This window comes from Spea bombifrons, chromosome 1 (genome assembly GCF_027358695.1).
Source record: "Spea bombifrons isolate aSpeBom1 chromosome 1, aSpeBom1.2.pri, whole genome shotgun sequence".
NCBI lineage: Eukaryota > Metazoa > Chordata > Amphibia > Anura > Pelobatidae > Spea > Spea bombifrons.
Window position 1 is genome coordinate 112,838,596 of NC_071087.1, and position 10,206 is coordinate 112,848,801.

The following is a 10,206-nucleotide window of genomic DNA, read 5'->3' on the forward strand; positions in this document are numbered from 1 at the left end:
TCTGATTCCGCCGTGCCCTGTGCCTGTAGGATATGCACTGCTGGGATATTGGCTCACTCAATCTGTGTTCTGATGCAGATATTATTTTAACACCTTCTAAACAAAGGCAAATGAGGGCAGCGCATTGCCATATCAACAATATTCACACAGTGGCGAGAGGCTACTGGGGGGAGAAGGATGTACCTAACACACACGCGCTACTCATGTGTCTATACATGTGTATCCAGTGTCATGCCTAATTACATATATGTTCCATGTCTATCAGAATGATGCCCCTGTGTAAAGAGTGTTTAGCAAGAGTGTACATAGGCTGTCTTGCTTAGAATATTAGACATTAGGAAGGATAAAGGTATAGTTCCTGAACTCTGTGTCCCTATCATAAAAGATTTTGCTCTAATGAGAGAATGAATTCTACAGTTAGGAAAAAAGACTAGTGGCCTATACCTTTCCTCCTCCCTCTCACTCTGCATAAATTACTACTAATACACGATGTTCCATGGATAGCAGTGAAACTCCTACTCGCTATTCAGCGGACATGCCACTCACACATCTCACGTATCATTTGCAAACAGCGATAAAATTACGGAGATCAATTCCTGATGACTTAAACTCCCAGCATGTTACGGATCCTGATCTTTGTAGTCCGCAACGTCTAGAACAACAGAATTTAGAAAACCAGTATTCTAAAAATGTTATCATTGGAGGGGGGTTAACCCATAGCTTTAATGACAGTTATAGTAAATCCCACCAAAAATGAAAGAAAATATTAAATGATAATGTGGGATTACCATTAGAAACTTCTCTTTTTGGTGACTGCATTCTTGCCTTTACTGTTGCCTGGGATTTTATAGGTATAACAAAGAGTCCCTCTATAATCCGAGTTGTAATCCTAATAATCCATTTGAATTGTAATGAGCTAGTGGGGGATTTGTCAAACTTTAACCATTTTTGTATCTAAACTATGAAACAGCATTAAGATACAATATTTCTATACAAGTCGCCAGTTTTCATACTTTAAGTGTGTTTTTGGGCTGTCTATCTGACCAGTTCTCGTATTTTAAGTGTGTTTTGTGCTATCATTTATTTATATAGTGCCAGCTGTTACAATAGGGTACAGTGAAAGTAAATAAAACAATTTAACTATCATTAACAGACGTTCAACATACTGGTACAGGAGAAAAGTAAGCTTGCGATCAGGGCTCTCTCCACCTAATGTATCGGTTTGTCTTAGTCTGTCAATTCTTGTCTTGTCATATCCCTTGAATATATGTATTGTATTAAGCGCTGCGTAGATTGTTGGCGCTATATAAATAAAAGATAATAATAATAATAATAATAAGAGGGTCCTGCTCTTGCAAGCTTACAATCTTTTAAGGGGTTGAGGGGGAGAGAGACAGTAGGAGAGGACTGCTTGAACAGTTTAGCTGTGTTTTGGGAAATCTATCTATCTATCTATCTATCTATCTGTCTATATGTCTCTTTCTCACACTCTCATTTCACCCACTCACTCTCTCTTTTTCCCCCGTCTTGTTCTCCATCTCCGTGCTCCACCAGTGCAATATTTTCCGCATGGCTGGAATCAGAGAGGAGAAGGTAATGAATCCTGCCAGCAATTTAAATGTACAATTTGTAACGCAAGCCATGAGGAAGGGGAGGGGGCCGAGGGAAAGATCTCGCTGTGTTTGTTTAATGTTAAAATACAACTATCAGGGTATCTTCCTGGAGGATGGGCAGCCAAGAGGCTTAACACACTCACTGCCACCCTTGGTCTATTACGAATTTCTTTGTACATTATTGTTGTTTGATAATTACTTGCATAAGCTACTGAATGTAAAAAATAAATAAATAAATGTAAAAAATCACCAAATGATTCAACAATGACATTTCACTTATCCCATGTAGTGCACTTCAGTCCAATGTGGTATGTCAGAAGGTAAGTCTAAATACAGTATATTGCACATGGCTTTATAAAGTCACCTGGCACTACCAGATAGGTAGTTTAAGGGGTTGCTTAATGCCCCCACTGATCTATGTAGACAGATGATGGGTGCAGTCTAGATGCAGCTTTGAAGCCGTCCAAACCTGAAGCTGTCTCAGTTTGGTGCGGTTCTACTTTGTCACAGATCAACAGTGTTCATCAGAGTTCAAGAGGTTGCCACTTACAGGGCTTTTCCTTGGACAACATCATAGTCCTCCACTGCTTAACTGTTACTTACAGGTCTTACCTTATCATAGCCTGTGTTAATTCCCTAAGGTACCATCCACTTTAAAAAAAAAAAAAAAATCTCATCCTATAGATCCTCCTATGTTAAAGTAGTACAGTTACCCGGCCCCAAGTCTGTACCGTGGAAATGATGATTGTTATATAAGGTATGGGTGCGTGTACACCAGTGTGGATCTATTGGGGCCGTAAAGGCCAAGTGACATATCCAGGCCTAGGCCAACAGGTCTAGAGGTGTGGAAGTCTACCTGCTACTCTTGGGCAATCAAGCCCCACAATGCCCCACTGCACAACAGGCTGGTTACAGGGGAGATTTTCGATCTCCTCAACTGGCTTTCTTACGCTGTAGGGGCTGTGCCGACTCAGCGCAGCCTCCATAGACTGCATTAAAAGGTTTGTCTCGTGTTTTAAAGGCATGCTATGCCTTTTAATCTATTCAGGATGCTGACTGTGGAGGGAGCAGCTAAGGGTATAGCAATGAGGTGGGCCTAGGGAAGCGCCCAAGAGCAAATACACAACTGCTAAGGCTTCCCAGAGTCTAGGTCCAGAAGATCTCCCCTGGCTGATGGCAGACCTGATCACTGATTCATTGGCATTGTGTGTCTCAAAAGTGAATATCTCCACAGTTAGCTACCTAATAAACAAATATCCAATAAAGGGTGAGGGTGCAATATCTATTTGTGTTCCAGGTAGATATATTGGATGGGTGGAGATTTGCTAAAGGAAATTAAAAACACAGGCTACCTGTTCAGCATCACATGCTATTGTCCAGATGCTGTGGTGGAAATGTATAAAAATATGTCTTCACTGCAAAAATGCCACAAGTCATGCCTGCACATGTCTTTACAATGATTACTTCCTTTATAAAGGTCTTGTGAAGGGGATGGAAGTTGGTCCAAGAGAGCTACAATCTGAGCAAAGCTTTAGGATTCCGCAAATTAACAAGTATAAAAAGTAATTGACATTGTATATCCATGATCAATGCCCTATATGCTGAAATCCTGATGGATCTATTGCCCTCGAGGACTGGATTTTGACACCCTTACTAAAAGTTGTTTCAGAATCAACAAAAATGAACAGAAAATTAGACATGGTTCATTTAAGTGAAAGTGCCAGTTCCTTTAAATCACTTAATGACGATATATATATATATATATATATATATATATATATATATATATACCTATAGAATTATAGATGCTATTTCCAATCAGTTTGCTTTTATTTTTCACATGTATATAATCTATAAAACTACTGGATTAGCTTATATCCATGACAACAAACAAAAAAATTAGATTTTTATTATGTGGCGGAGATTTCTTCAACAGCATTCTTGACATGACATTTTTGTTTACACTCCAACTAAACCTCAACTCCATCTCATAACAAGTTTAGTTAAACTGAACAATACGCCACCGAGCTAAAGTTGTACATGGTGTGTTTGGTACAGTGGGAAGAGAAAACTATCTGTATGTTTTGGAATCGAAGGGCATCCTGGACAAAGGTAGAGCTGTGACTGAAGCTGCTAGACCAGCAAAAAGCTTGTCAAGAGGAGAGAATCCATACTGGTGGCAATATCATCTTCAAAATGAAAAAAATGTGTCTAATATTCAAATTTTTATTGCTCCATTGAGAATTTCCAGGGCAGTAAAGCATCAGACAGGGGACAAAATGGTTTAGGTGCTTCATACTAGAAAGTGCTTACGCATAGGATCCATAGCTTTAAACAGAAACAGTCACCTTCACAGCTGTTAGTATAATTAAACTCTTTCAATAAAACTACTCATGGCGTGTGTTATTTTAAATCAGTTAATCTGGAGATATATAGTATATAAGTATGGAACTGTGGCAAAGGGTGGCAATTCATGCATATCAATTGCCTCCCTTCTCTCCCCCCCCACCCTTCCTGAAGTTGCAAGAATCAGTGCCTGCCAAAGGGGAGCAATTAGTTAACAAAAAGCTGGAATAATGAAATAAATAAAAATAATTGTGCAAATCCTGAGAACACTAGATCCCTCAGCAGGAACTGGGTTATTATTGGTATTGTGGGTATGAGCGAGGGGCAGACCATAAAGTTGTCCATGCCTAGTGGTGGCACGGATCATGATCCGGCCAAGGACAGAACATGAGAAAACTAAAGTAACGACAGTATTCATATACACATAAGTAAAGCAGCTTAACAAATCAGACACATAAGTAAGTAACCAAGTTGGTTAAAAATGTAACTAATGTTGCTAAAAGATAGGTATCCCTTTTGAAATTATTTATATCTGAAATATGCATATTGTAACTAAATTCTAGTTTTAATAACCATTTTCTGTAGGGCTCGCTCTGTGATGGTGATTACTATATAATTTTGCTGTGCTAAACATATGTGAAATGCCTTTAAAAGAGCAAGTGTATTTACACATACATTTTCCCAACAGACAAATAACACCTATTTTCACAACATGTATATATTTAGCAAAACAAGCCTTTTCCTGGAAGCCAAATTAACATTTTACCCTGTTTTAACTCTATTTACTTATTGGGTTGCTAAAATCCGGGCTTAAAAATAATAGGGAATTTAATGAGATAACACAATATTTTAATGCACTGACTGTTGGGAACAATATGCTCTTAGATGAATCTCTACTCTAAACTCCATTGGCTTTTTATTTTATAGAGATCCCAAAGGTAAAATGTATAATCTTAGTACCATGATGGATAGGCATATAATGTAACAAATCTCTGTCACCAAAAGCTTGGACTCTGGATCTCTTAAATTTGTTCACTGCAGTCTCCCCCTTTTGCTTCACATATGTAGGGATATTCTCTCCTATCTGGAGTAATGAAGAATGATTTTGGCATTGGGTCACTGCAATGAAATCCGACCAAATGTGGAGAACAAACACACATGGGTTATCGTTATATACAACATATCGTTAATGAAGAAGAAAAAAATCAGCGGATGTACCCTATTTCCTCTCAAGGAGTGGGGCAAAGCAGCTTTGCAGAACAGGGGGTATTTTGGGCAACTGCTAGAATTAAGGACAAAAAAATATTATGACTTTTTCCTTAATGTTTATCTGCTATATGTTTTGTTTTTTACATATGGTGGTATTGTTAGATCTTCCTAGTGTGATCTGTATCTATTGTAGCTTAAATATCTTACACACTAATACAACAACTTAGAGATATTCTTGGCTGTTCTGTGATATTTAAGTTAGGGTAACCATCAGGCCCAGACCTCTCATGAGGTACACTGTGAAAATGCCCAGAGGCATGGCCGAACCGGCGATTCAAATCAACCCTTGCCCCTAAAGGCCTGTGGGTACACACTTACATGAGAGCTACAGCACAAGCTGCAATAAATGGATGTAGAAGGCACCATCGAGCTATGGACCCCAAGGGGCTTTGCACTAGTGCGTAGCATGGATAGGTAGGTTTATTTAGCTTAGACAGGCAGCATTATTATTATTAATTGATTTATATAGCACGATCGCAACCCATATGGGTAAATATGACATAAGTAGTGCAGAACAGTTTGGCAGGCTGTGCTCAAATGATTTTGCAATCTAAAATTTGTAGCTAATTTGTAGATAATGCCTGCAATCATCAACCACCAAGCGCTTGGTTGGCACAGCCAATGTCCGACTACATTGCTAAATATACTATATTACTGCAACTTGGGTGTCATTCAGTTCCTTCATTAAAACATAAGTTGTCAATATTTAGGGCCTAACATTCAGGACATGACCTGATGATGGGGCTTATTAAACCTCTTCAAAGTTGGTAGATGTCAAGCCCATGTCCAGTGGTTAAAACCGCATCACATACCAACGGTCAAAACAGATACATCAAGATATTGGGTTAAAGGAAAACTTGTAAATTAAAACATAGACACAACGAGGCTTATGTATAAAGTGTCTCATGTTCAAAGACACTGGGGACTTAGTCAATGTATAAATGCTTTGGGCCAAACCATTTCCCAAGGTGCGAGAATTGGGAATGAATACGAGCGCAATCACGCAGCAAAATGCGGTACATACCAAACAAGTGATATTTTGCCTAATGACACATGTGGAGTGGCAGTATCGCATCAGCAACAGAAATGCGTACAAAAGGCCGCTAATTGCATTTACAGATTGTGCTGCCAGCGCTATTTTAGGCATTGCATGTGTGATACTTTTGTTCAAACCTCCCCAATATCCTGATACTTCTGTTTTGTTTGGTGTTAGCCAATTTACACCTTAGGGAAGACCCATCACTCACTGCGCCCAAGCTGAAGCCGAGACTCGAATAATTACAATTCAGTGTTTCTCAGTCCACTCTTCCACTAACCCCTAACAGGCCGGGTTTTAAGGATTTCCCTGTCTGTTCGCAGGTGACTGATCTTAATTAGCTTAGCTAATGATAGTCTGCAGTGAGGGGAGTCATAAACACGACCTGCTACTGATAGGCAAGGTATTTGGCCTCATTCTTTGACGGCATTTCACACATACAACTATAAGGACTGATGTAAGTCAGTATCAAGGGTCAGGAACGTATTATGTATACGCTTATGTATAAAGGGGGTAAGCGGCAGTGTTCCTTGTGTAGGACATTTAACTAAATGCTTGACAAACAATGACTGTCACAGACACCCTACCTACACCAGTGTATAGCATCCCTCTGTCATCTATAGCACAGTGTGTAATTATCACTTGCCCCCTCCCCAGACCAGGTACATGGCAGCCCATCGCAGAGACCAATGTTACTGGGACCCCCTTGGGTTTAAAGGGATTTGTAAGAAGCCACTGGTCTGGCACAGATGTCTCACTCTGCCCGGGATGTCTCTAGCAGCTTGAACCATCTCAATGCTGCCCAACTGGAAGGCCTTTCACCCAGGCCCAGCTCTCTTGGTAGAGTATTGTTTACACAGCATTTCCTCTTTATGGATTGCTTGAACCTCATTGAAATCTGGTGTGTTCTGTATAAGCCTCTCGCTCACCAGCCAGCCTTCCCATCTTTAATGACTGTCGCTTATGTCAGTCTCACGGGTGGGGGGAATTTTCTCAGGATTAAAACCAAACTCCATCCTGAACATGACTCCCCAGCAACCCCCTTTCCTTGTAGCTGGAAAAGCTTCACCCTGATGAGGAGGCAGCCCACCAGTCCTGGCAGTGAAAGAGTTAGCGGGAGGCAGAGCTGCTGGTGTTATCAGCAGCCTGCAGATCCACATTACCCACTCAAGGGTGACTACAGATGTATTTCCCACATTACCAGGCCAAATAAATAATGTGTGACATAAAGCCAATCTAACCAGGGCCAGCCTGTGATAAGATGATAGGATGCAGAGAGGAACAACTGCTTAGGGCAAAATACACTGGGGAATTATAGGGGACAATTACATACACTATATATATATATATATATATATATATGTGTGTGTGTGTGTGTGTGTTTTTGTCTATATATATATATATATATTTATTAATGTTTGTGTGTGTGTGTATATATATATATATCTATACAGTATATATATATATCTATATGTGTGTGTGTGTGTGTGTGATTGTGTGTATATATATATATTTATATGTATAAATGTACACACACATCTTCCTGCCCTAGAATCAGTGCCTGCAATAATTGTGAACACTGACTGTATTCTCAATTTAAGACCCCTTATGTTAATATTGAATTGAGCAAAGGCAGCCATTCGCTCCATTCATTACTATGTGTCTTTCCCATTGTCAAAAGTGCAACAAATTCAAAAGGGCTCACACGCTGTGATGCCAATGCTCTATGTAATTGGTCATTATGAGACCCCAGCAAAACTGTTGCAATGATAATGTGTGTGTATACATATATATATATATATATAATTATATATGTGTGTATACATATACCGTATATAAGTATATGTGTGTATACATATATATATATACATATATATATATATATATATATATATGTGTGTGTGTATACATATATATAAGTATATATGTGTGTATATACATATATATAAGTATATATATATATATATATGTGTATACAAATATATAAGTATATATATATATGTGTGTGTGTGTATACATATATATAAGTATGTATATGTGTGTGTGTATACATATATATATATGTATACATATATATATATATATATATATAAGTATATATGTGTGTATACATATATATAAGTATATATGTGTGTGTGATACACACATTTAATCTATGTGATAATCTATGTGATAAAAAGGTAATGTAACATAGTGGGTTTGGTAAAGAGTCAGCAGTGGAATGTGTCAAACAGGACAACAGAAAAAGTTCATGTATTTTGAAAATATTGATTTTATTGTACAATTGTATAACAATAAGAAACTCTGAAGTATTTCGGCAACATCAATCTTTATAGATAGACAGATAGATAGATATTGCTACATATCTTCGGGATTTTCATTCATTTTCCTCTTTTTAGTAAAAAAAGACGAAAGGATCATTTTACATCTGAGTTTTCGAGCTGGTTAATTGTTTCCAGCATGGAGAGGGTTAAGGGCAAGTTTTTTTTTTTTTGGTGCCATCCAATGGGGACAGGGGCGGGGTCTGGAATTTTGTTTTGAACTAATCCAGTTTTTGCAAGTCAAAAGGACAGTAGGAGGGAATTCTCCACGGGGAATCCTTTACCTTGCCAAACTCCTATGTAAATAAACGTAGTATTAACCAAACAATTAATAGACTCTTGTAACTTAATTACAAAGCTGGGGTTTTTCCCACCCACTTAACTCCTCCGGTGCTACTTTTTTTTCTTCAAGCAGATGTTTTAATTGTATATATATTCTTGTGACTCTACTTTTTGATTTTTTTTTAAGAACAATATACAGATTTTCAAGAAAATTGGATCCACGTAAAGCAATTGGTAAACACTAATGCATGGATTAAAATAAGGTTACGCATTTTTCGTTCCTTTAATAGTGTATGATAATTTTATACACCCAGTTATTCTATCTATCTATCTATCTATCTATCTATCTATCTATCTATCTATCTATCTATCTATCTATCTATCTATCTATCTATCTATCTATCTATCCATCGTGTTTATCTGTAAGATTCCAGTCATTTGACTGTATTTTGTAGTTATTCTAAATCTAGATTGTTTTTATCCGAACTTTCATCCATGATTATGTGTTGTGTGTATGCTTATACTGTTTTAAACGTTTAACGATCTAGGAAAAACTGGTAATTCCTCTGGGCTGCATGACAATGATAAGACAGAAAGTGACCCCCTGCTGTAAATGCACAGCGATCCCTGTGTGTTAGGCATGGTCAGGTATATCGCATTGCTTAAGGGGATGATCTCTCTGGAGCTCGGGACAAGTCATGAATCTCCTTCCCAATGCAATTTAAATTCCCTACTGTTCACAGGGAAAGATCGCTAAACAAACGGGTTTAAACTTCCTTTACAAATGTTAAACTCGATCTTTTGTCCTTTTAATGTTGTCACTGATAGCACTCAACAGCATAACATGTGCTAATAAGATGGCATCTCCACCCACCCCACCCCCACACCTGTACAACTAAGGGAAAGCCACACTCCAACGGTTCTGGATTAGCACTCCCATCAGGCTCAGCCAGCTAAGAGTGGTGGGAGATGCAATCTTACGAAGAAGTAAGAGAGCAGAGGTAGACCAATCTGTACCCGGTTACTTCATCTATGAAGTGTTATTAGTTCTTAACATAATAAAAAAAAACCCATATGCATAAACTGTAAAACAAGACTTCCAACTTTGTATCAAACCACAGCATCCTCACATCTAGTCCTGTATCCCAGCATCCACAATGTCAGGGACCATTCGGCAACCAGTGCAGACATGCTATAAATTAAAGGGGTAACTATGGCTACTGGCTTTTGATTGGCTGGAGGGCTGTATACGTTGCCTGGAGCGTCACCAAATCTGAATAAGGATGCGCGAATTGCCAGACTTGACACACAAAGCTGATTATGGGGCATAGAGGTGGAG